This window comes from Cibotium barometz, chromosome 29 (assembly GCF_041138505.1).
Source record: "Cibotium barometz isolate CiBa-2024 chromosome 29, ASM4113850v1, whole genome shotgun sequence".
Taxonomy (NCBI): domain Eukaryota; kingdom Viridiplantae; phylum Streptophyta; class Polypodiopsida; order Cyatheales; family Cibotiaceae; genus Cibotium; species Cibotium barometz.
In genome coordinates, this window is record NC_141074.1 from 11,786,018 (window position 1) to 11,813,062 (window position 27,045).

The window sequence follows — 27,045 nt, forward strand, 5'->3', positions numbered from 1 at the left end:
ATTGCAAGATATACTAAACATGGGCCTGGCAAACGAGCACTTGAGTTTGTTGTATGCATGTAGCTAAAGAGTGTCTCCACAAATTCAATCATGTACATCTTAAAAGCTTTTGGTAGCATCAGAGTCGGTAGATGCTAAAATGAAGGAAATACATATCAACCAAGATAATGAGAGTAAGATACCAATCCACCAACTCTTGAAAATTTTAGCATGTATTTCTCCACCCTTATCTATGCCTCTCATGCTACAGTATGCTTTCAAAATGCATACAAATGCACCAACTTCTAAAGAGATGTAACATCCTAAATGACTCCTCACTCTGCAAAACATTGTTTTAGGCTAGGAGCTTAACCTTGCTTGTTTTAAGCTAGGAACTTGACTTGTGTGTCAAACATTGCTTGTTCTACAAAACTTTATTTTAAGCTAGGAACTTGATATGTGTCAAACATTGCTTGTTCTTTTGCTGCCAACAATTTTTTGACAAATCTAGCAATATACATCATGCTTGGTCCTAGTGGAGGATCTATTCATGCCCATTCTTAGTGGAGAGTCTATTCATACCCATTCGCATGTTTGTGGCACTCATGGTATTGAAGATGTGCTACTATTGTATGAGGATGATAATGGTGTCCTATCCTATCTTATATACATTAGGCCTCAAATGCATGCGTCATTGATTAATGGTGCCATCTACATGATAGATTATCATCACATTGCTGCAAATTTAACATGGTATCAGAGCTCTTCAGCCTAGAATCCATCAAATTTATGAGCCCATTATCTTGCTAATTAGGATTAGTATATGATTAAGAAATAATAATTTTTTAAGTTGTTTTCAACAAGCTCTTTGCACCCCCAGCTAGTGGAGGGGCTTGATCTCCCTCCAGGAGTAACATTAGGGCAAGTTCTTCTAGGCAAGCATAGCCAGCCTCCCCACAGTCCCCAGCCCATTAAATCGGCACGTCAAATCGCCAAGCGAAGCTCATAAAAATTGCAATTTAGCAGGCACCATTTTTCTGAGGGAAAAATGAAATGTCTTCTTCTCCAAATCAAATTGCTCTCATTCCTCTTTGCCCTAGGGGTTTTCAAGGGTGCTCTACAAGGTGGTGAAGATAGATTTTGATTTGATCAAGTCTATAGTGAGATCCAATCATCAAATCTGCAGGTGACTTTGGTAAAACAGAGATTAAACATTCAATGTTTGGTCAAATCTTGTGTTTCTTAGCTTAATCCTCTACTAGACTAATTGCTATTGATGGCCTTGAAAGGATTTGAGCTCATTTGAACTCTAAGGCCTCATTTCTGGACTCCCTGCATACTCTGTTTTTTGCACACAAAATAGAGGATTAATTTGCTAATTAGTGATTAATCAACACTAATCATTATATTTTGGTGCAATTGAGGGTTCAAATTAACCATTAGGTATTTGATACAGATCCCTATAACTTCAAATTGCAATTCGGAGATGGTTTGATACTCCAACCATTCCGTACATATTTGTTACCCTTGATTTCATGTAATTTCTTGTAAAATTATGCTAATAAATTTGTGGTAATCATCATCTTACATTTACCCCTTGGTTAATGCCTGCAAATCACACTTAAATTCAAGATTATTCACAGCCAGAGTTGCATTTGGGAATGTGCATGAGAATGAATGCTATATGCATTATGTATTGGTGGACACACATGGGTGATTACATCATTGTAAAAATGGGATCAGACACTGCCCTTGTCCAGACTAAGGCAAGAGGTAAGACCTCCCGCATAGATTTGGGTTTGCATTGCATAATGACACAAGATAAACATCAAAAGCCCAAAAGAACTGTCAATAATACATTAAAACATGTTGCTCATATGGAGCAAGAACTGACGAACAAGCTTGTGGCCCCAGCCATGAAAGAAGAAGAACATCTCTTTCCAAGAGGAGGATTAACGCCGAGAAGAAGAGCTAGACGAAGCATTGAAGGAAGACATGGACGTGTGAAGAGACGCTGCCACGACAAGAAGACTAAAGATGAGATGTGAGGCTCCAAGAAGTGAGGAGCCATGTGAAAATCTCTGAGAGAGAGAGAGAAAGAGAAACCCCACAACCCAATGTCGCTTGCCCCAACAGAGTAAAACCACCTCTGAGCCACCGATGATGTAGGCCATGTGGTAGATGTATGTGTGAGCACTTTAGTCAAGGTCACCGGCACTTGTAGTAACCTTGGACACATAGAGAGAGAGTGTCAAGGACTATGAGTTTAGGGACTTGAGGCATTGGTCTCACGGACTATCAAGTAAGAAGGAAACTTGGTATAGGGTCCAGGTGTGCTAGGATTATTCACTTGAGGGAAGGTGTGCTAGGCACTGGTCACTCACGAACTATCAAGTAAGAGGGAAACTTGGTATAGGGTCCAGGTGTGCTAGGAGTATTCACTTGAGGGAAGAAATATACAAGTGAATAGGGTGTGTGCAGGAATAAGCCCTTTATGTTTGGCCGACCCAATGTAAAAACTAGTCACTTATATATATATATATATATATAGTGTACATACTTGCTTAAGAGACCATTTTTATGTTTGGTCAACCTAATGTAAAAACTAGTCACTTATATATAATTCTATGGACTTAGTGTACATACTTGCTTAAGAGACCATTTTTAAGTTTGGTCAGCCTAGTGTGAAAACTAGTCACTTGTATATAAGTTATTTTTTACAATAAGTAATACATAACCATAAGGCGCTTTGCCATTTTACTTGGCACGAGAATAGATACTTAAATTTTGTAAAATGATGTTGGAACATATAAAGCAGCCTTACCATGAGCTTAATGCAAATAGGAAAAGTCTATGGACTTGGTGTACATACTTGTTTAAGACTAGTAATAGAGACCAAACCATTTTTAAGTTTGGTTGGTCTAGTGTGAAAACTAGTCACTTGGATATAAGTCATTTTTGACAATAAGTAATACACAATCATTGCCTTGCAATAGTTTACTTATGAGCTCTCCTTCGTTACTCTTCTTGCTTGCTTGTATGCTTTTGAATCTTTCTTGCTTGATGGATGCATGCTAGATAGGTTTGATTGTAATTTTTCTTCTTGTAATAGCTTCTTCTTCTACCACCATGAAGACGGATATCTTCTTGTCTCCATCTAGGCATTGAGAGCTCTCCCTTTACCCCTTTGGCAAGGAGCATTCAAATGTGATAATGGAGTGAGGATGTGATGGACAAGCTAGCACACCCACATAGGAACTTGTGAATTTTGCGGCTTTAAGGCAAAACCTAATGATATATGCTTCGACAAGGCTAAGGTAAGCTCTTGACTTAAACACTACTCATCATGTAGACTTTCCTAGTTCAACATTGGACTTGCCTTAGTAGTTAGATCTATCATTTTAGTTGTAGTAGTTTTTTCAATCTTGATGTTAATCTTACTCTAAGTCACAAGGTATCATTTCAGTTATAGGAGTTTTTTCAATCTCTATGTCACTTTTACTCCGTATCACAGGTACTTGTTTGAGAGAGCACCATGTTGAACAAATTTTTTTAAGCCCGAGAGGATGTGCTCCCAAGGACTAAAGGCACCAGATTGTACTTTCCTAACCTATTAACTACAAACATTGAGAGATTAGATTGACTGTTGTCAAAAAGTTTGCATTGTAAATCCACTACCCATGGGATTTGAGAAGAGTTTCTTCATTTTCTAAACTCCATGTAAACACACAAAAAATAGAGAGGTACATCCAATGGAGTTTCTTGTATGCTTTTCTCTTCTTCCTTGTTGTATACATGCTTTTCTCTTCTTCCTTGTTGTATACATGCTTTTCTCTTCTTACGTGAGTGAGTGATGGTGTTGATGTATGCTCTCTTCTCCCTTTCTCCTTCTCTTGTCTACTCTCTCATGCTTTCACTCACTGTGGCATCAAAGTAAAGGTTGAGCTTTCTATAGCTCTCTCTCTCTCTCTCTCTCTCTCTCTCTCTCTCTTTGCTCCCCACCCATTTAAAGCTCCTTTGTAGTGACAACAAAGGAGGTAAGGTTGAGGATCCTAGCTCTCCACAAGCGAGAGTTAGTCTACCAAAAGTGGCTTGAGTTGCAAATCGGTATGACCCTTGTATTCTCCTCTCCTTCTTTGTATCTTGTAAGGCTTAAGAGTTCTCTTCCATGAACATCTTTGGTGCCATTATCGGGGAAGTGCCTTTGGACTCCCTGCATTTGGAGTATTGACATAGCAGACCGTTGGAGTGCAAATCCATTGGTCTTAACTCTTGTTTGTTGTTGTTTTATGGTTTATTTTTCTCAACTTGATGCAATGGAGCACAGAGCAATCTTTGGGCTTGAGTTACATGGCTACAAGTAAGTGTTCCATTCAATTTCCTTTGATTTTGGTTAGTTCCTTCTTGCATTTGTAATTTTTTGAGTTTTTGTTCATTTTAGGACTTAAGAACACAAGGTCAAGTAGGATTTTTGGGCTTAATCCCATGCTTGAAGAGAGTGCCTTGAAATGATGCCTTCTCAAGAGCACCTTTTCAAGAGGAATCTCTACATGCTTTCACAATCCACAGGACATCACAGGAGTTAAGCAACCCTAAAAACTAAGCACTCGAGCGATTGCAAGGATGTTAGCTTGAGTGAGGCCTATTCTTGGGAACCTATTTCTCTAGAGATGCGTATGGACTGAGAAGTTGGAGAGCCTGACTCCCCTACAGCTACTTTAAGGAGTTTTGAAGACATCATTAGAAACATTATCACAGGCAATCCAACTGAGGAGTGGGAGTCTAAGACTCATTAAACTCTCCAGCAAGCGAGAGACCGCCCATAAGAAAGGCCAAGCATGGAGACCTCTGCTTGTGATATGGATCCTAATTAGTTTAGCGTGGGAACGAGAAGCATTGACCTTGTAGAGGAAGGAGTAATCTTTCCTAGAACCACAATTGGAATGATTGCTAAGACAATGGTTACATTTGTAGCTTTTAACTTGGCTAGCTCATAGAACATGAACCTTAGAGTGTTTGAAATAACTTGGAGACCCATTGTTCCTTTTCACTCAGGCTACTAGGGTTGAAGAGTCAATCCAAGCTACCGAATACACGACTATGGGAACCTTGTGGCATGGAGTAGGGAGCTTCAAGCTAAAGCTAACTCTAGAAGGATCATATATGCTACATTATGAATGAGCCTTGCATGGCTATCCTTGCATCATACATGCCATAGTATGAACTAGAGTTATATGGCCCAAAGTCTTGCCTTAGAGACAAGGGCAACACCTACATGCCTCCACCTACCTACCCATACCTGTATTCTCACCCATTGCCGCTACCTCAACCTCCATGTATACCACTACCCTCTGCTCTTACAACTGAAGATATCTTGAGGATAGTAGCCCAAATATGGAGGTGGGTAGCAACAGGGCTAGCTCACCCACTACTACTACTTGAGCCTTCACCTAAAGAACTACCCTTTGCTTTAACCACTGAAGATATCTTGAGGATAGCAACAACACCACCACTAGCTGTCTAGCAGCACAACGAGAGTGAACCCTAGACACCCAAATACTATCAAACCCAATAGAGAGGGGGGTAGCAATGGGGCTAGTAACAACACCACCATTGGCTCTGCTAGCGGGACCGAGCCCTAGACACCCAAATGGTGTCAAACCTATGCAAATTACAAAATTAATCCCCAAGTTCAATGGGTTTGGAGGGAGACCTCATTGCGCACCTAGAAGTGTTTGATCAGATCTGCACCACATGCAGTCGGCTTGATGACCTTATACAGGTAATCGCCTTCGCACCATGGAAGTGTTGCCATATATATAGGCACTGATGTGTGTGAACACACGTAGGACCGCTGGGGCACTTTTTCCCTCTTTAGGAGTTTTTTCCCCCGGCTTGTATATACGCCCGGGCTAACTTATCTTTTGTACATTGACACAATCTAATACATTGTGTGTTGTGTGCATTCTTGTTTCTTCTCCTCCAAGCTTTGTGTGCTTTCCTGCAACCCTAATTCCAACAATTGGTATCAGAGCAGGCATCGGCTCCCAGGGCTACGCCGCCGACACCCTCTGACTCACGTTCTTCGATTGAGGTGAGCTTTCACAAGTGCTTGCAGGTCCCTATACTCTGCAAAAGGGCCCGTAGGGTTATGCGTTCTCAGAAATCGCATCTGAGGTCGTTTCGGGCTCCGTTTTTGCATTGCAAGTTCTACACAGGTGTTTTCGTCATTTTCTGCAGAAATTTCGATAGTGCAGTTTTCTGCAAAACAGGCATACGTATTCTATTGTGGACCGTGCTACATAGCACGAGTTGTTCTCTGTTCAGTCTTTGCTTCATTACAGGTAGCTTTTGCATCAGTTTCAGTCAGTGGCCATGGCTGATAACAGTAATGATGTATTTCGCATGTTGTCTGCTGATGACAAATTGGATGGAGACAGCAACTACCCACTTTGGGCATACATGATGCAGCATGTTTTGGTTGCAAAAGGAGTGTGGAACATTGTGCAGGGTATAGATGTACTTCCAGGTTCTGTGGATGTAGGATCTGTTGAGGATGTTGCAGGTTCTAGTAGCTCTACGTTGCTACTGTTTTACCCACTGCTGAACAAGCTCGTTGGGATGCTAAAGATGCGCAGGCTCATGCCTTGATTGCACTTTCTGTCAAACGTAACATCACCCCACATATTCGTTCAGCTAAAACAGCAAAACAAGCTTGGGATATTCTAGCTGGTTTGTATGCAGGTCGTAATAACGAGGCAAAAATCTCTTACCTGCGTAAAGAGCTAGAATCGAAGATTATGCAGGAAGATGATGACATGAATGTTTTTCTTGCTGAGATTAAAGATCTCAAGGAATAGTTGATTTCTACAGGTGAGATTATTCCTGATCATTCTCTTGTGCAAACTGTTCTTGATGCTTTACCTAAGTCATATCAGACTTTTGCTTCCACGTGGAGACTTGTTACTGAGGACAGACCTGATGTTGTAGTCAACAAGCTCTTGCAAGAAGCGCAATCTAGGCAAAACGAGGCTAGGCAGCGTGCAGTTGATCAGGCATTTGTTGCTGCCCAGCAGAGAAGAAGTGGTAAGGCAACCCCTTCCACTGTTTCTTCTCCTATTAGTAGGTCTGCAACTTCTTCTCCTTCCACAGGTAGCAACAATAGGTCTGAGAAGGCTCTTGATATAAAGGCAAGAAAAAAATGAGGTGCAACTATTGTAAGGCAACTGATCATGTCATTAAGAATTGTCCTAAGCTAAAGGCTAAAGAGGCAAAGAAGAAAGAGTCAAATGCAGCCACAATAGTGGATGCTTCTACAAATGCAGATTCTGCAAATGTTGTGCAGGATACAGAATGGGCGTTTAGCGTGTATTGCCAGTATGACCCATCTGTACATGATGCATGTTTGGCACTTTCTGTTGACTCTGATGTTTGGTATTTTGACAGTGGTGCTACAAAGCACATTACCTCGTATCGTGATATGTTCACTTGTCTTGAGGCTGTCCTTAATGGGAATACTGTCACATGTGCCAATAATGCTTCTTACCTAGTGAAGGGCATTGGTAAAATTATGCTTACTACTGCAAATGGCAACGCTTTCACACTTTCAGATGCGTTGTATGTGCTAGGGATAAAGAAGAATCTATTGTCTATCTCTGCGCTTGCTAGACTTGGACTTGTAGTCAAATTTGTGGATGACAGATGTACTGTTCATGATTTGACTTCTGGTGATACGATTATTGTATCTGGCACCTTATTTCGTGGGCTGTATAGGCTCAATTCTTATGATAAGTGTGTGGAAGATTCAGCAAATGCAGTTTTGGATGAAAAGGCAGTTTCAAATGCAAAACTATGGCATGCTCGTTTTGGTCATCTGAACTTTGCTAGTTTGCTGCGTTTGCAGAAATTTGATATGGTTGCTTCATTGCCCCTCTTGAGGCACCATTGAAACATGTTTGTGAAGGCTGTATTTTGGGCAAAATGCAGCGTTCTACGTTTCCAAAGGATGGTTCTGTGCGGGCCACTTGCAAATTGCAACTTGTACATAGTGATGTATGTGGGCCTATGCAAACTCCGTCATTTGGTAAACACTTGTACTTCGTGACTTTCATTGATGATTACTCAAAGGCATGCATGGGTATATCCACTGAAGGCAAAGTCCGAAGTGTTTTTGTGCTTCAAACAGTTTATGCTTATTGTTGAAAATGTATCCAATTGTACTGTGGGCACCCTCCGTTCTGATCGAGGGGGGGAGTACATGTCTAAAGAGTTTGATGCATTTCTGGCTAGTCGTGGGATAAAACACCAATGTACAATGCCGTATACCCCTTAGCAAAATGGTGTTGCTGAGAGGAAAAACAGGTCACTTATGGAGATGGCACGATGTATGGTCAAGAGCTAAGCTTTGCCACATGCGTTTTGGCTTGAGGCTGTCATATGTGCTGCATATGTACTCAACAGGTGTCCCACTAAAGCCTTGCAGTCTATTACTCCATACGAAGCTTGGCATGGCAGGAAGCCTTCTATTGGTCACTTGCGTGTCTTTGGTTACTTGGCCTATGCTTTAGTGCCTGTGCAATAACGTAGAAAATTGGATGATAAAGCTCTCAAATGCATTTTTGTTGGTTACAGTGCTGAGAGCAAGGGTTACAGGTTGTATCATCCGCAGTCAAAGTGTATCTTGATTAGTCGTCTCGAGATGTTTTTGTGGAAGATGCTATGCAGCCTTTGTTATCATGTACCAAAGAGACAGGTGTGAGCTCATGGGATGTATTTGATACATTGTTGCCTCTATTTACAGGTGGGAATTCAAATGTAAGTCCTAATGAGGCAAATACTTAGCCTATGCAGATTTCAAACAACATCATAGATCAGCCTATTTCTGATGCAGATTTATAGGATGTAATTCATGAGGATAGGGCTGAAAATGAGCAGGCTAGAGGTATGCCTAAATGGCTGGTTCAAACCTTGCGTGATAGTAAAATTGATACACCTATATCTAGTCGTACTCGTTCAGGTTTTCAGCATGCCTCTTATGCATCAGATTGTTATGCTTTGGCTGTGTCTAGTATGTGTGAAGAGGAAGAACCTCTTTCATTTGATGAGGCACAAAAATCAGAAAATTGGTTGGCTGCAATGCAAAGTGAATATGATGCTATAATGAAGAATGGTACATGGTCTTTGTGTGATTTGCCTATTGGTAAAAAGGCCATTGAATGTAAGTGGGTTTTTAAGTTGAAACGAAAGCTAGATGGCAGTGTTGATCGCTATAAAGCTAGACTTGTTGCAAAGGGTTATGCTCAAGAAAAGGGCATTGATTTTGATGAGACCTTTGCTCCCACTTGTCGTATGACTACCATTCGTAGCATTTGTGCATTGGCAGCTCATAATGGTTGGAATGTACATCAGTGTAGATCAGCTCATAATGATTTGAATGCCTCTTTTGAGATGTCAGATTTGGGGCATTTGCATCATTATTTGGGGATACAATTTAAGCAGTGTGATGGAGGTATTGCTTTGTGTCACACAAAGTATATTAAGACATTGTTGTGGAGATTTGGCCTTGAAGACTGCAAGCCTATTGCTACTCCAATGGAGACAGGTTTGAAGTTGAGTCTTCATGATGCTGGAGATCACTTTGATGTCACACTCTATCAGACAGCTATTGGTTGCCTCATTTATGTATGCATTACGAGGCCAGACATTCAATTTGCAGTCTCACAGGTGAGCAGGTTTATGCATAGCCCAGGGTCTCAGCATTGGAAGGCAGTTAAACGCATCTTTCGCTACTTGAGTGGCACCATACATCTTGGGTTGTTTTATCCCAAGAGGGGATCGTTGCCACCAGATTTACATGATTTTTCGGACTCAGATTGGGTTGGTTGCTACTATGACACAAGAGTGTCCACAAGTGGTTTTTGTTTCATGCTCGGTAGCTCATGCATATCTTGGTTGAGCAAGAAGCAACCTACTGTGGCCACTTCTAGTTGTGATGCTGAGTACAGGGCAGCTTTCACAGCTACGGTTGAGTGTGTGTGGCTCAGACGGCTTATGGGCTGACTTGGGTGTTGGACAGGAGTCTGTCACCTCTATCTACACTGACAGTTAGAGCGCATTGGCAGTTACGAGAAACCCAGTTTTTCATGCTCGCACAAAGCACATTGAGGTGCATTATCACTATGTCAGGGAGAGACTCTTAGTAGGAGAGATCAGCTTGGTCTATGTGCCAACACAGGACAACCTCGCCGATATTTTCACAAAGGCGCTTCCTCGTGAGAAGTTTGAAGCTTTCCGCAAAGCTTTGGGCTTGCTCCCCTTTGTGGACTGATCTACTTCGGGCATGGCACTTCCCTATACATGAGTGCCAGCTCTCGTTCACACCATCACTCCCAGGGGGAATTTGTTGCCATATATATAGGCAGTGATGGTGTGAACATACTTAGGACCGCCGGGGCACTTTTTTCCTCTTTAGGAGGTTTTTCCCCCGGCTTGTATATACGCCCATCATTCTAGGGCTAACTTATCTTTTGTACATTGACACAATCTAATACATTGTGTGTTGTGTGCATTCTTGCTTCTTCTTCTCCAAGCTTTGTGTGCTTTCCTGCAACCCTAATTCCAACAAGAAGGAAAAGTGGGTCAGTGGTTTTGATCAACTAAAACCTAAAGACAAGGCTGACTTTGACACCATGAAGATTACTTTCACAATTGGGTACTTTTGTCAGAGAATTCGATGAAACCTAATCGAATCAAGTTTACCATTTCAAACAACAAGAGAAAGAATCAATTAGAGACTACATTAACAAAGTGAGATACCTTCACTCACGATGCTCTAGCAGTGATAAATTCTTTGACAAAACTAGGAGATTCCTAAAAGGAATCCTTGATTCAACCTTGCAAAATGCCTTGTACTTAGAAAAGCATAAAAACTTTGAGCCATGTTGTAGAAGTGCCATGGACTTTGACAATTACTTCATGGGAACTTCTTAAAGGAATCTCCTTGAAGGAAGCCCTTCTGAAGCATCCTTTGGCATAGTACCTTCAAATGTTGGTGTTAAAGGGAGAGAGCCACAAGCCGCACCACCAGACCTAGCAGCCATGCTCATGTAGCAAATGACTAAGTAGTGGAAGGTCGGGGTAAGAAAAGAGATAACATTGGCCACTAATTGCATCTTTAACCTAGACGTGAGTTGGTCTAGTGTGTTTAGTATGCTGTGCCAACCACAAGAGAATGGAATGCCCCCACCTAAGACTAACATAAGGAGGAATCTGGTGTGTGTACTACATGAGGATGGGGAACCATGATACTACCCACCATTGCTACAAGAGTTAACCTTAGAGGCAACTCTATCGGCCCAACACCTAGCTTTGCTAGCTCCACCAACAAGACCCACGCTTACCAATACACCTCACCCCTGGGGCAATATGTGCCTCAAAGAGGACTTCCAAGAGTTTTAAAATTACCCTTGCCACCTCCGGTATTTCCCAAAGTATTTCCATGAACAAATTGATTGTGATAGAAATACCTAAGGGGAAGAAAGAGGGAATGAGGGGGATGCTAACTACCTAGAACTGCTGGAGGTTCAAAGTCCCCAAAGTCAAATCCTAAGTCACTACATTCAAGATGGTGATGACAGCATCTACCCTATATATATAGTTGCAGTGCAATCGAATAGGGGGAGGGACATCAATGATGCGGATCTTGTATATATAGTTGTAGTGCAATCGAATAGGGGGAGGGATATCAATGCCCTAGGATCTTGTATATATAGTTACAGTGCAATCAAATAGGGGGAGGGACATCAATGCCCTAGGATCTTGTACATTACTATAGTGCTATCACTATAAAGGACCTCATCGAGTAGCAGAATGTCCCATCAAGAAGGCCATGGTGGCCACACCAGCCAACCCACCACACTCATTAGTTAACAGGTTGTGTATCAGCCACATGTACCCATTAAGAGCATCCAATCGAGGTCCAGCCTAGGAGCTCAGACCAAATATGAGCCTTAATTTGTTGAGCATGAGCCACTCTCATGAAGCTGGACTAGTTTCCAATTTGCGTACTCAAAGGGTGTGTACAGCAAGATGAGTCCTACTAGTAGTCGACGAAGTTTTGGAACATGCTAAATTTTCCCATAAACCTATAAGATTATCTGTTGGCCAACAAATTCATATTTATCGTGAAACATCAGGTGCTTTTCTACTTGGTCAATAAGCCTTGTGCTATGGGAAGGATAACGTGATGGCTCGTGATCCTTCTAGAGTTTGATTTCACGGTGGAACATGCAAAAAATCTCACAGCATGTCGTGCATCCCCAATGTAGAATCCTCTGTCAAAGTGGAGGATAAACTACCTGATGTCCTACTCTTCAAACTCTTCATTGTTTCATAATGGACCGAAGAGATAGCCCATTATTTAGCTAATGGTTTTCCCCAGGAGAGACCCCTCAATCCACATAGAGCACGACGCCTTATAAAAAAGGCAACCCCTTACTAAACTGATTGCAGGGCAATTGTACAAGGTAGGCTAAGATGGGATCATGAGGCACTATCCTCAGGAATTTAATACGATATCCTTGAGCAAGGCCACTTTGATGTAGCTGGAGGACATTTCTCAGCAGACACACCACCGTAAAAAAGTTCTACTACCAGGCTTGTGGTGGGCTACTTTGTTTGGAGATGCAACCGGATTTGTAAAAGGTTGCACTAATGTGAGCAGTAATTGGTTAGGGTTCACAATCGTGACAAAATGCCCTTGCACTTTGTAGTGTCTCTTTAACCATTTAAGAAGTGCGGCATTGAATTTTTGTTGGATTGATTAGTCTAGTAGCTCAAGAAACTCAAGCATGATTTACAATACTGCCCAGATTACTATACCAAATGGGTTGCGGCTCGTGCAACTAGAAAGGCCGATGCCAGGGCAGCATCCAAATTCCTTTCCAAAAATATAACCACTAGATTTGGGTGTCCACTCAAACTAGTAAATGACAGGGGAACCCACTTCATCAATTATGCAAATTCATTGGTAGTTGCAAATCCTCACCCTACTACCCCCAAGTCAATTGCTAGGCTGAGAGCACCAATAAGATTATCTGTGCTATCTTGGCCAAGATAATGGAAGCCTCACACAATGACTAGGAACAAAAGTTGCTAGCTACTCTTTGGTCTTATAGAATGGCCTATAAGGTCATCATCCACATGACACCTTTCAACTTGACACATGGAACAAATGCCATCATGCCCATGGAATTCTTAGTCCCAAGGAAAGATTGATAGGAAATGTACTGATCGACCGATTATTTGAGCTTAAACACTTGGAAGAAGCTAGACTACATGTCTCTACGGAATGATAGTTGAAAAGTTAAGGTGCTATGGAATGATAGTCAAAAATCTGAGGCACAAGTGATGGTTTGGTGAAAAGCTCAAATATATCGAAAGTCATGGACATGGTTCTCATGTACATCACAGAAAACCAAAAGTGCAAGCTAAAGTATAGTGGGATGGGACCGTTCCTTGTTTGCGAACTCACCTTGCAAGGATGGATGGGGCACAATCGATTCTAAATAGCTACAAATTGATACCTTCTTATATAGATAGGTAATTGTCTTAATGATGAATGTAGTCAAACTTCAACACCAAAAACCAAATCCCCCATCAACAAGTGCTCTAATCCATCACACATCCAAAAACACCCTGCACTCTAGGCATGTCACGTAAAAAGAGGCCCATTAACCATATGTACAAGTACCCAAGTTGCATTAAATGCCTCGCTTAAGTAGGATCAACCTTCACCCTTGAGTACTGCCCCAACACAAGTAGCGCCTCTCCAAAAACTAACCCCACTAACATCACTATTGCTTACATATCTAATTGTACAGAATTCAGACCACCCATTAATCCCAAACAACCCCAATGTTTCCATAATAAGGGCGACAAGTGGTGGGCACCACAAGCAGTGCTCTAAGCACAAGGTTATTATGAAGGGCAGAGGAAACTTTGGGTGCCGAAGAGGATGGTCCAACGTACACCACATCTCGACCACATAATAGAACAACAAACAATGACCCTAGACCAAAAACATGGTTCGTTAATAGCGAGTTATTGAAGACCAAGGCTACTATGCTAGACAAAAACAACTTTGGCTACTCAAAGTAGCACAATCCACACTAAACCCATCAAACACGATGATCCCCGCAAAAATAGGCTAAGCAACGCTTCAAGCACAAGGTTACTATGAAGGGAAGAGGAAACTTTGGGTGCCAAAGTGGATAGTATAGCATATACCAATCAAAACCATGCCACTAGGTGAACCATGTAGCAGAACACTAGACCCCAATCCCACCAAAAACATGGTTCATCAACAATAGGGAGTTGTTGAAGGCCCAAGGCTACTACCTTGGGGAAAAAAACAACTTTGGTTACCCAAAGTAGCACACTCCACACCAAACCCTTCAAACACGTGACTCCCACAAAAATGCACTACCCAAAGATGGTGGGTGCTTGACACACTCCCAGAAGGCAAAGGGTATTACAAAGGTAAACATTTGGGTCCCTAAGGTCACACCATCATTTCTCCCAATTTGGGTCCCTAAGGTCACACCATCATTTCTCCCAATTTCTTCAGTCATAATTAAAAGAACCAAGAGATGGCAATGGCAACCCAAGGCTACGAGCAACAACATGGAAGTCCTATAGCAAAGGGTAAGGCAAAAATTTACCAGTTCATGGAGCCCCATCTCCAAACATACCCAGGACATGATATTCCTTCCACCTTGAACTCATTAGCTTACGATGCAATTGACTGCCCTACACCACCCATTTACTTTCCACAACCAACATCCCTCTCAAGTCTCACTAAGTGGGCCAAAAACAGGTACCTCACCCGCACTAGATAAAGAAGGATGCCAGCCAAAAGAACTCATGAAAAAATGTCAAAGAAAGTAGAAAAAAGAGTCGAGGAAAGTAGTAAGACGGAGTAACAAAGAAAGAAGATGGAAGGGTCTTGTGAAGGAGAGTCCACTAAGATGTCGACACTATTTATAAAAAAAATGGTACTCTAATCACTTGCCTTCCAGGTACATCTTAGGATGTGGGGACCATGGCAAGCCCATAGTATGGCCCATGTGAAGGAGAGTCCAACAGAGGATGCCAACAGTATTTATAAAAATGGTTCTCTAATCACTGGCCTTCTAGTACATCTCAGGATGTGGGGGGACCATGGTGAGCCCATGGTATGGCCCATTGCCTTGATTACTAGTGATTAGAATACCACTAACTACGGCACTAAAAAAAAAAGTTTAAGATGTGCACACATGTTGACATTTGTGTGCATGCACGTTCCCACTTCTCCAAGGGGTAATATATCACTATCTAGGTGAGGACCGAGGTTGGTGGACGTATTAAGGTCCACCTCACATCGCGTGCATATAATGCCCAAGCATTCATCCATTCTCAAGCCAGCTGCCTTTTCAAAGTTATGAAGAAATAAGTATTCTTCACCTTCCACCACAATGGTGCTCAAGAGATTTATCTCAAGCTCTGGCAGCACCTTGCTCTCCTCGTGTGGGGAAGATGGCCCCGCATCTTCTACTACAGTGGGCTGTTCAGCTCTGCTGCTACAGATTGTGCACCCTCTGGAAAGTGCTCTGATGCAAGCTGCTCTTGCACACTAGCACTCGTTCCTACTGCCTTCACTTCCTTGTCATCCCTCAAATACCCTGCCAACTGCAATGTAGGCATCTCTACCTCCTCATCCGAATCCTCATCACTCATTGATGAGGAACGCAAAAGTGGTGAGCCACGAGAGGAACCTACTTCCTAAATTGCCCTTCCCCAACCTCTTCCTGCTTATTGAAGGTACAGTAAGCTCCTGCAGGGATGCAGATGTCGATGAAGCGTTCAAAGCGCTAGATGTAGGGGCAGGCATATTGTTGAATGTACTTAAGCAGCTCAACAGGCACCCATCGATCATTGGGGCAATGGGGAAAGGAGATGGAGTGGGGAGCCAAGTATTGCTCCATGTATGCAATTTGCGTCTCATAATGTTGGGACGCAAGGGCGAGCGACTTTTCAAAGTCGACTTCACGAGAGAACATGACAAAGAGCTCGCTCTTGCCTGCCCACGGGGTGGTGGAGAGGAACTCACAGAAGTTGTTAAAGGGGGTAGCCATGTGAATGCAAAGCGATAGTGTGAGCTCGTGCTTGGTTTCTATCGCGTGAAAATGAGAAAGAAGGCACCTTTGGCTATTTATAGTTGAAATTTAAAGTTTGGCCTTTTCACACTAGACCGCTAGACAAAAAAATTACAGTTTGCAAAAATATTAAGATTTCAATTAAATAAAGATTAGTTAAAAAAGAGCGTGCTACAAAATTACAAGCATGTCATCTAATCTAAAATTGTTATAATGTCTTTACTTTTTGCCCCTTTTGTGACATTTACTTCATGTTGATCTCCATCTCCTTGTCTTGAAAGCTTGTCATTGCCTTCACCTCGATCCTGAAACTCTTGCCCCTCACATGCATCAAAACAGAGGCTATTTTCCCATATACTCAGTTCATCTTCAAGCTCTTCCACATGCCTACTATGTGTTGGTAGGGCTATGCACCTTGCTGCTGAAAATTCAAGGTCCCCCATTTGCCATGATTCTGAGACCATGGTTGTCCCCTCCTTACGTTTCCCAATCTGTAAAAATATAGAAAGTGGCACAATAACCAGAAAGTGTAAGGGTTAATTCTAGACATGTAGTGGAATCAGATATACCTTTCTTCTCATCAACTTGAAACTTGACTCTTCCACATTGTCAAAGCCCATGATGCTAAAGTGTTGACGCGGGTCTGCTAGGCTCCAATGCTTGCTTGCTGCCACTCGCTCAATCCTTGCTGCCACTCGCTCAATCCATCCATTTTGCATCATCACAGCTACCTCAATAGGCATAATTTCTTCTTATGAGGCTTGAAGTGGGATCCATGTCCTGTGCTTTTGCATCCATCTTTGGTAGTGCAGACGCATGTACAAAATAGAGCGTGCCTTCAAGAACCTGAAAGACACTGTAGAATCTACTACATTGCACTTGTACACATCACCTTGATGTGACCCCTCATTAACCTCCCAACCCTCTTTTAGTAATCCTTGAATGAGGTCAGACCGTACCTTCTTACAAATATATATTGTTTTTGTTTAGTGCATTGGCATGGAATTGAACATGTGCACAAAAACATGTAAAGGACAAAACCAATTAAACCCTATTGACCTAGATGCCTTTGAAAACTTGAGTGATGTCTTGATATCACTTACCATCTTAAACTTTAAGCATAAGATGGTCCAAGCATCAGGTTTGTGCCAGGGGGGTTGGGGATCTCTTCTAGCTTGCCAAATAAACCTGGTTTTTTATCTACAAAATATGAGTGAGAAAAAAAAAAGATATTGTTCTGTACAAGATCACTTGGGCTTTGAGATATAAACATTGCCTGTCCAATGGATGCATGCATAGCATAGAAAACTCCAGTGAGGCTTTGGAGTGGCTGTTCCTCAACATAATTAGAGGGGAAAATATCTGCAGAGAGACATAAGAAAATGGAGAATCATAAGAAAATTTGAAATAAAAAATCCAATATTAGCATGTTAAAGCTGTGTTTATGTTTATGTTACACTGACAATTTGAAGGAAACCTTGGTCGTTGGCCTTGAATGTACAAGTCTCCAAGGGTATACACATGTTACACTATGGCAACCAGTCCTTCCTTCTTAGTATGCTTGGAGCCTTGTAGCCGCCCCTTCCAATGATGTAGCATATTCCCCAGTTGACGTACTAGATGTGGTCCCTTAGAGTTTGGCTACATGTAGACCCAAGCCCCAACCCTGAATCTTGTTGGAGCCCAAACTCCATTCTCATCTCTTGTGTTATGCAGCACAAGCTCTTCCACCTTCTCCCTAGGTCTTCTCACATTACTGGAAGAGGCCATGGTGGTAAGAAAAGAGAAGAAGGGAAAAGAAAAGCTTGTTTTACAATAGAGGAGTGGTGAGGAGAGAAAGTTCAGGGTTTTCAGTGCAGCAATGGAAAGCTTAAAAGAGGGTTAGAGTTTGAGAATAGGCTTCCTGAACCTAGAGTAGACTAAAGAGGGATAGAGTTTCTACAGTAATGGAGAGGGAGAAAGCTTGAGAGAGAGAGAGGGAGATTGAGAGGGAGGGAGCTTGAGAAAGAGGGAGAGCTTGAGAGGGATGGAGTTTCTGCAGCAATGGAGAGCTTAGAAAAGGAGGAAAGAGGGAGAGGGAGCTTGAGACTGAGGGAGCTTGACAAGGAGGGAGAGCTTGAGAGGTATGGAGTTTCTGCAAGCAGCAATGGAGAGCTTAGAAGAGGAAGAAAGAGGTTCAAAATGAGCTTTCCAAACCTAGAGTATGTTGGGGGGGAAGTTTGAGAGGGAAAACACACTTTTGGGAAAAAATTAAAATTTTTTAGTGTTTTTAATCTGCGCGATTCTAGGTGGGGGGACCTCTAAGTTTGGGCCCAAGAGGTAGGGGGACAAGAGTAGTAATTAGGCCCCATTAGCAAACCAAAGCCTAGGCCTCCTAGGGTCAAAGAAGTAAAAAATGTGCACCCAGCCCTCTTCCTGTTGGTCCATTCCTAATCAAAAGTTAATCCAAGAGGCCCTCTTTGGGTCTAAAAAATTCCTAATGTATAAACTTTTTTAGAGAGTGCCTTGTGCTAGCCAATAAGAATACTTTCTAATATATATATATGTGTGTGTGTGTGTGTGTGTGTGTGTGTGTGTGTGTGTACTTTGTTCCTAATTCTTTTAGTCAATAGTACTGCTTTTTAATGGAGACAACAATTTTATTTTCTTGAAGAATGTACCTGGCACTACATTGCATATAAGTCTTGCCTTCTGTTGAGTGTTGGTCATTTCTAGAAGGCTAGGTGGTGTTGAGGAGGTATAATCTGATGTACTAAAATTGACTAGATTGTGACTTCCAACAATTAGTCTAGAGAAATAAGTTTGCATCATAGGGTAATAAGTTTGCATCATAGGGTTTCTCTTAGGTGAAACAATCTCTAGCTCTTCCTGAAATAGGTATGAACATATTCAAACACGGGTTTTACACTACCCAAGTTGCAAAAAATAAGTTCTTTCTTTTAGTTTGAGTTTTTTGGTTTTTAATCCTTTTTTTTTCATTGGGCTGACTCAGAACAGTGCTAGATACTAGATGGGACTACAATGACAATAAACTTAACAAACTTGTAGCCCTACAAAATTATAGAAGGAAATGAGTCTTTCATTCTAGAGGAGGACATTTCTAGTGTCTACTACATGGAAATGAGTCTTTCATTCTAGAGGAGGACATTTCTAGTGTCTACTACATGGACTACTTTCATTCTAGAGAGGACATTGCTAGTGCCTATACAGGGACTACTTTGTTAAAGTGACACCTACATGAAGAGCTTAATGAAGCTTTTCCTTCTCTTGTGGATCTAAAATATATGATGCTTTGTGAGTCATTTTTGCAATTGGGCTCCTCAATGCACTATATTGGAGATATCAAATCTCCTCCCCATAAAACATGGCTTCATGTAGGCTCTTCAAGAGAATTCACAAGGCTAAGGATTGCTGAAAATAGCACATGATGTTGGGTAAATGTTAGGAGCAAGGGTGGGTGTTATATGACCCTCAAATGATGTAAGAGTTATACCGGTCATAGGATTAAGGTTCAAAGGCTTAAAAGAGGCCCAAATGTAAAGGAGTATGTGGAATGTCAAACCCAAAGGATGGCCAAAAGAAGGCACCTACTAGAAGAAGATGAGAAAAGGCCCAAGTGAGGGAGGTGGTCCTCAAATCTAGGCAAAATTAGGGATAGCTTAATCAAGATTATGAATCACAATTAGTGGCTAATGGAGATGTGCTACATAAAGGCCCTATACCTAATGGAATGTATACGAGCTTCTTGTTAAATCACTTTTGTCATTATGGTATAGTTTTGTCATTAGCCCTAATTACTTTCTTACATTCTTATTATGTAAAAATGTTGATGCTAATCCATTTCTACACACCCTAATCTTCTCTAGGCATGAAATTCAACTTGGCATCATAGCCAACCATCATCGCCATGGTCATCTATACATCTTAGGAGAACTTTAGTTAGCAAAATCATTACCCATGATTCAAAATTTTCCTCTTTTCCCAAGCTCTCAAATCATCAAAAGTCAATGCTTGGGCACATCTACAGTAAGAAGGCCCCACTTGGTGCATCTATAACATCCTCAGTAGCTTTAAGGCAATAAGAGTGAAGAGATCAAATTGAAGCTTCCAAAGGCACCTTGTAGGTGGCGGTAAAATTGCAATAGGAATGGGTAAAATTAGTTCTTTTTCATCAAATTTTATAAAGATACTGATCCATGGCTTCATTATATAGCATATGGGTATCATCTAGAGGATGTATATGTTAATGTGTTGATCTCACAAACAACATATTCTGGAGCTTTAATCTTCAAATCGTTCTCTGGTTATTACCTTTGTTAAGTGTGATTAGTGCTAACTATAATTAATTTTATGAGGTATTAAGGATTCAACTTTACCACTGGGGGTTGTCAAATCCTTCTGCATCATCAAATCCATTTCCCCCCTTGGTTTGGTGCTCTAATTTGGTCTCCCAAAACAATGTATTCTCTGGTTTGACAAATTTTGAAATTGGAAAGAGTTAATGCATCCCTCTTTCTCTTTGTAAGGGACTAGATACTAGCTTTGGGTCACTCCATTGCTAAGACCTTCCCATACTCAAAAGAAATCATGACAACTCCACTTATAATTGAAAAATTAATGGTGATGATTTCTGTACATGGCAAGTAAAGCTTAAATTTATACTCATAAAGGATGCGGAGGAAGCCAGAGCAATCCTTCTCAAGAACATGACCTTGGAAGCATTTAGCTTATCGGTGGCTACCTTGAAAAATATACCCAACGACCTGACATTCACAGACATTGAAGTAGAATTGATTGAAGAGGAGAAAGGCTTGAAATCAAAGCAGGTGGACCTTCATCACATTATGAGGAGAAAGCATCCTTCAAAAAAGGATTAAGAACCAAAGTAAAGTGCAACTTTTGTGGTAACTAGGCCACATGGAGAAAGATTATTGGAATAAAAACAAGACTCAAGCCAACACTCAAGAAAACATAATGATCAAAGAAGAACCAAATGGAGGGGCTTCCAAAGATGGAGGCCAATTATCGTAATAACTCTTCTAAATGATGGAAGAGGGAACCTCTCCCACCTTGTGTTTAAACCCACTCATTGTATACCTACCATTGTGTAAAAATTTAAGCCCTAAGCCAAGATTGTCGCCTATGAGGTATCTAGATAGACCACTCTAATAAACAAGTAAGAGTGTCGATCCACTGTATATGTGGTGGTAGGTAGTTCATCACTTGAGGGACAGTGTTTAAATCAATTTGACACCTTTTCCACCCTCTTCTAGCCTTCGATTTGCATTAACAGCACAATCGACATATTCAAGGGACATTATTATGGAGAGCACTGACTTTTTTAAATAAAAAAAAGTGAATGTTTTCTGTGTTTGCGAGAATATATATATATATATATATATATATAGGTTCACAACACAGTATCCCAGGTCCTCATGATGGGGGGTTCGGTCGTTCTCCTAGGCACTTGTGGGCAAAAGTGAATGTTTTCTAACACACTAATCAAGGCTTTTTACACGTAGACCACCAAAAGTGAATGTTTACACGTAGACCACCAAAAGTGAATGTTTTCTAACACCAAAAGTGAATGTTTTCTAACACACTAATCAAGGCTTTTTACACGTAGACCATCCACCACAATCAGCCCGGGCAAGGAAAACCCAAACTCGCAAAGAAAAAGAAAAAGAAAAAGCGTTGGGTACTTTCTTCTACGAAGGCAAGCAGCAAAAACACAAGGAATCGGGCGTGGCCAACCTGCATTGAAAACTTGATCATCTTCTCTCAACAGGTATTTCAGCCCTTTAAACCCTAAATCAGCTAACAGATTAGTACTATTTAAGGTTTAATTCTAATGCTGAGCATAGGGCTTCTTTACTGTTGTCCACCCTACCATAGTATGGCTTCTCTTCATCAAAACCTGATTGGGTGTTTCCACGATTGCTAGGCCTTACTCCCCCTTGCCCAGCACTTGGCATCATGTGGCCAACAAGGCTTACCCCCCCTTGCCCAACACTTGGCATCATGTGGCCAACCAGTCTCTAAGGCTTAATCCCCCTTTTGGGTCTTTCACCTTAACACTTCAATTACTACCTTTGGACGTTCCCTAGGCCTTTCCTCTTCGCATTGTTTAGTCCTCTAGACTCCCTGTTTATGCACCCTTTTCTAGGGGGATCCCGTCAATATAAGACATGTAGCAAAGGATTGGCCCCACCCAATTTAGTTCCTGGGTATCCACCAAAAAGAGAATCCATGGATACTGAACCCATGGAGATGAAGACGAAAAAACATTCGTTCTTAGGGTTGATGCCCAACAAATAGAAGCTTATAAACAACAAGGAAGCAAATTGTCCCGACTTGTGAAATCCAAAGGGGGGAAAAGCACAAGTGAATTCTATTCTTGATGTATAAGGGAATACCGGACATCCTACAGAGAGAACTGGAAGCTGTGGGGGTAACTGTAACAAGGAGCGTGCATCTTGGGACTTACAGATCCTAGTCTCGTTGAGGACATTGAGAGGATATGGCATGACAGTTAGAGTCTACCAGGATGCAGTAGGCCAGTGTACCCAGGGACTCATCGAGCTCAGCTCTTTTTTGCACGCTGCAGCCTTGACACGGCTGGGAGAGACTCGCGAGCGGGGGCGGCGGCTGAGACGCAGCCTTGCTTCGCTTCAGCGCCTTTAGGAGCAGCAGCCTACATGTGAGTGGGTGGCGTCCCAGTTGAGCCAGGCACGCCAAGAGGTTAGAGAGGCAGAGGAGCAGAGACATGAGTTTTACTATCGTCGCCAGGCCTCTCAGTGGACGCAGCTTGGTGATAGAGTGACTGGGGAGTTTTTTGAGATTACTAGACCCCGCCATGCTCGAGCGGGAGTCCGTCAGCTTGGGAGGCCGGACGGATCGTTAGCCACTGAGCCCGGGGAGATCAGAGCCATTGCCACTGAGTTCTACAAGGACCTGCTTTCAGAGGAGCCAGCCACTGAGGCTCGGGATGCTTGCAGACAGATTGTGTGGGCCCATGTGCAGAGGAGGGTCACAGATCGTATGCGTACAGTTCTGGGTGAGCCTCTTTCAGAGGTAGAGCTTGCTGAGGCCTTGAGGGTCCTTCTGCGCCATAGTTGCCCAGGGGAGGACGGACTGACGCCTGTCTTTTTTATGCGCTATTGGGACCTTTTGGGGCCAGGCCTCCGTAGCGGCTTTCAATATGTTTTGGACACTGGGGTGATGCTACATAGCTTTTTTTTTTCTTTTTTTTCTTTTTTTTTTGAAAAACGATCCTTCTATTAGTTAATGAGAAAACGCCATAAGACTACAAAGCTCACCTCACAAGGAGGGATAATAAACACAGTGAACACCGGAGCTCCACCCCCGTGGGGCTGGCCGCTCTCTGGGGGGGGACTACCTAGTAGTACATGCGGGAGGTGAGAAGAGCCAAACTGGAGGCCTGTAGTGCCAAGTGACGTCCTCGCCCCTCGCGATGAGGAAAGGGCCAGGCTGCCAAGTGCGGAGGAACGCCTTGCGGCGATCTCTCATGCGATCCGAGTCGCCCTGAAGTTTCCCCCAGTGTCCTCTCAAGGTGTGAATGATGTCCACCCAGAGGGCCTGTATGACCTCCGCCAGTGGAGTCGCCTGGCGGTCTATGGCCTCCCTGCATCGGGCTCTCCATATGTGCCAAGCCGTCATGCTGCTGATCATCTCCCATCTGTGCCCGTCCCCCTCCTGGGAGACTGCCGAAGAGAAGTCTGGCGTCGGAACCACCGCCATCGCCCTGTCAGAGACCTGGATGGTCACACTGCCAGGGTGGTCCTCGTATCCAAGGGCCGGGCTGCTGTCCGTGGCCCAAGCCACCGCACCCCACGTCACCATCATCTCACCTGGTGAGCCTGCAAAAACCATCCTGAGAGCGCGTTGCCAGACCTGCTGTGCCTGTGGGCAATCCCATAAGCAATGCCGTTGCGACTCCTGTGCATGGCCGCACCGAGGGCAGGACGCTGGGTGTCTGCCGAAAGCTAGCCAAGCCCCCACAGCCAGTCCTCTATGCGCTGTAAGCCAAAGAAAAAGCGTCACCTTCCGGGGTCGGAAGCTGGCCCAAAGGCGCTGCCAGAAGTCCCTAAGGAAGGCAGGGGAGAGCAGTCTTACGACCTTGCTGGTTTCATTGTTGTTGGGGTTCCACGGCCGGAGTTAGAGGAAGGGTAGTTACCCTCTATTCGGAAGGAACGTGAGGCACAGGCACAGGCACAGGCACAGGCAAGGGATCATGTCAATGCTAGCCGCCAATGCTCGGCCGCCGCCGGGGTGCCCGCTATCCTGTGCCTCTGGATCCGCCGCCCCAGCCTCGCTGTGTACTGAAAAAAGGGGGTGCCTGGGCTGGTAGGGGCCGAGTAGGGATCTCGCCAAAGCCACTCGCCTGGATCCCACTGAAGGCAAATAAGAGGCTTGTTGTCCCAAGCCCATAATCTCCAAGAATAGTCCTCCCCTATCGAGGCCGGTGAGGGGTCTACATGCCACAGTCTCTGATGAAAGCCGACCACCCGCACCCTCTGAAAGATACAACCCTGGAACTCATCCAAATCTAGTCGGGTCCTCTGAAGCTGGCCTTCCTCTCCCACCTCGAAGGTGAGTGGGGCGACTCTCTCTGTTGAGCCGCAGACCGCTAGAAGGATCTCATGCCGAGTAAAGACGCCCATCCACTGTGGAGGTGGAGGGTCCTGTACTGGAGTCCGCCACTCCCGGGGGATGGCCGCCTCAATGTCCTGCCTCATCAACTCTCTGCCCCTCATCCCGCTGAGTCTCCTCTCCTGAACCTCTAGAGGCAGCTGCTGAAAACATATCCAGTTGTCTAGGGACTGGGCTGGGCCGGAGCTCAACGGGCCCCACGACACGTGAGATCGCGATCCAACCATATGACCACTGGGAAGTCGGATCAAGGGGTTCCAGATCAATGGCTGCCTCAGGCACTCCTCATCGGTGCCTGGGGGAGTCTGGAAGAGTGACGGCCTCAGATGCTCCCAGGCCCTCAGAAGGCTAGCTACAAAACGCTCCTCGAAGCCAAGGCCCACTCCTCTGGATCGCTGCTCTGTAAAGATCCACCTGATGTTGGGGGTCCAGGGGCCGCTAAGAGAAGGAGTGCGGTTGAGAATCCTGGAAACAAGAAACTCCTTCCACGGCTCATCGCTGGTAGGAGGCCACGAACCACCAACTTGCCAAGCAAAGCTCGGCTCTGACAAATAGGATCAACTATGCCCAGGCCGCCTCTCTCCCTCGGCTGAGTGATCACAGCCCATGCCACCTTGGCCTTGGCGGGCCGCCCGTCGCCACCGGACCAAAGAAAGTTCCTGATGAGCCTCTGCACCTGGCCAATGCACGCCCGAGAGAAGGCCCAGCAAGAAGTGATGTACCACATGGTAGCAAGCAGAACCTGGTTGGCCACAACCACTCGGCCAGCCAGAGATAAACGAGCGGTACTCCAATACAGAAGCTTCTTCCGAATGCTCAGAAGAAGGGGGGCTATCTGCTGCTCCGGAGATATGTCAATGCCCACATAGCATCCCAAATAGCGCACTGTAGTGCCGGGGGGCAGCCACTGAAACCCATCAACTGGCCTCCAAGTCGGGGGGGGGGGGCACAGAACTGACCCATAACCCACACGACTTGTGCCAGTTGATCAAAGCGCCCGAAGCTCTGCAAAACTTGTCCATGGTTGAGGCGAAGCGGCGGAGGTTCTCCTCCCCTCCTTGAAGATAGACAGCAGTGTCATCCGCAAATTCCGAGTCTAGGAGCTCCTCCGAGGTGCGGATGGGGAGCTGGAGGCCCCGCAAACCTGTATCCTGTGCCGTCAAGAAAGTGCTCATGGCCTCCGCCACAAAAAGAAAAAGAAAGGGCGCCAAGGGGCACCCCTGCCGCACCGAGTGCGAGAGCTGGAACCTCTCTCCGCGCACGCCCTGTATCAGCACACCTGGCTGTGAGCCGATGTGTAGAGTGCAGAGACCCCACGGATCCACTGAGGGGGGAAGCCCATCCTCTCCATAGTGCCTTCCAAGAAGGCCCAGTCCACCCGATCATATGCCTTCTCGAAAGAGAAGATGTTATCCAGGATGCTCCTATCCTGGATGAAGCCTGTCTGTGTGGAGTGGATGATGTCCGGATGGTGAGGCTGAAGCCGCCTGCTGATCGCCTTAGCTAGGACCTTGTAGGCCGTGCCTAGCAAGGTGATCGGTCTCCACTGTCTAATCTCCAGTCTGTCTCCTCCCTCTTTGGGGATCAAGTGAATCAACCCCTCTGCCATGCTGTTCGGCATGTCTCCCGACTCCATGATCTCCTGGAATGCCAATCTGGAACCCCTATGCAAGAGACCCCAGTACCTCTGGAAGAAAGCCACTTAGAGACCGTCCTCTCCTGGGCATTTGCCCCGAGGAAGTGCCTGAAGAGCCGCCTCCAGTTCCGTATCCGAGAAGGGGGAGAGAAGGGAGTGCTGCAAATGGGCCGGCACAACCGGTCTCGTGAAGCTCCAGACTGCCTCCCGAGCCTCTCTCACCCTGTCATCTGCTGGCTCAGCAGAGAGCAGATCCCTGTAAAAATCTGTGGCGATCGCCCGAACCCTGGGGGGATCCACCACTACCTGGCCATCAGCCTGCCGAAGACGCCTGAGACCCTCTCGTCTGAAGCGAGGCCCTGTCGCCTCAAAGAAATCTCGAGTCACTCTGTCTCCAGCCTGTGTCCAAAAAGAAGCCCGAGCATGGAATCGGAACTCCACCCTCCTCTCCTCGATGGATCTGATCTCTGTGCGAGCTGACTCCATCTGCTCTGAAATCCAAGGGCTCGTAGGATCCCTCTCCTGAAGTCTCTAAAGGGAAGCTAGACTCCTCCGCAGGCTCCT

The 27,045-nt window shown here is 44.2% G+C and overlaps 2 protein-coding genes across 4 annotated transcripts in view; both read left to right on the forward strand.

Annotated features, from left to right (window-relative positions):
• Window positions 1-27,045, forward strand: part of LOC147621843 (phosphopantetheine adenylyltransferase 1-like) — a 164,101-nt gene that overhangs the window by 120,428 nt on the left and 16,628 nt on the right. The window contains exon 1 of one of the 2 annotated variants that reach the window (XM_086822868.1): window positions 21,845-21,960. The exons of the other annotated variant lie outside the window; for it this stretch is intronic. The gene's annotated coding sequence lies outside the window, so the exon portion shown is untranslated. Of the gene's footprint in view, window positions 1-21,844; window positions 21,961-27,045 lie in introns of those variants that run through there. 2 annotated transcript variants of the gene reach the window in all.
• The window catches only part of LOC147621845 (phosphopantetheine adenylyltransferase 1-like), a 65,731-nt gene continuing 60,519 nt past the window's right edge, over window positions 21,834-27,045 (forward strand). Inside the window, exon 1 of one of the 2 annotated variants that reach the window (XM_086822865.1) lies at window positions 21,834-21,960. The gene's annotated coding sequence lies outside the window, so the exon portion shown is untranslated. The remainder of the gene's footprint in view (window positions 21,961-27,045) is intronic. The other variant, XM_086822867.1, reaches the window with a different exon arrangement.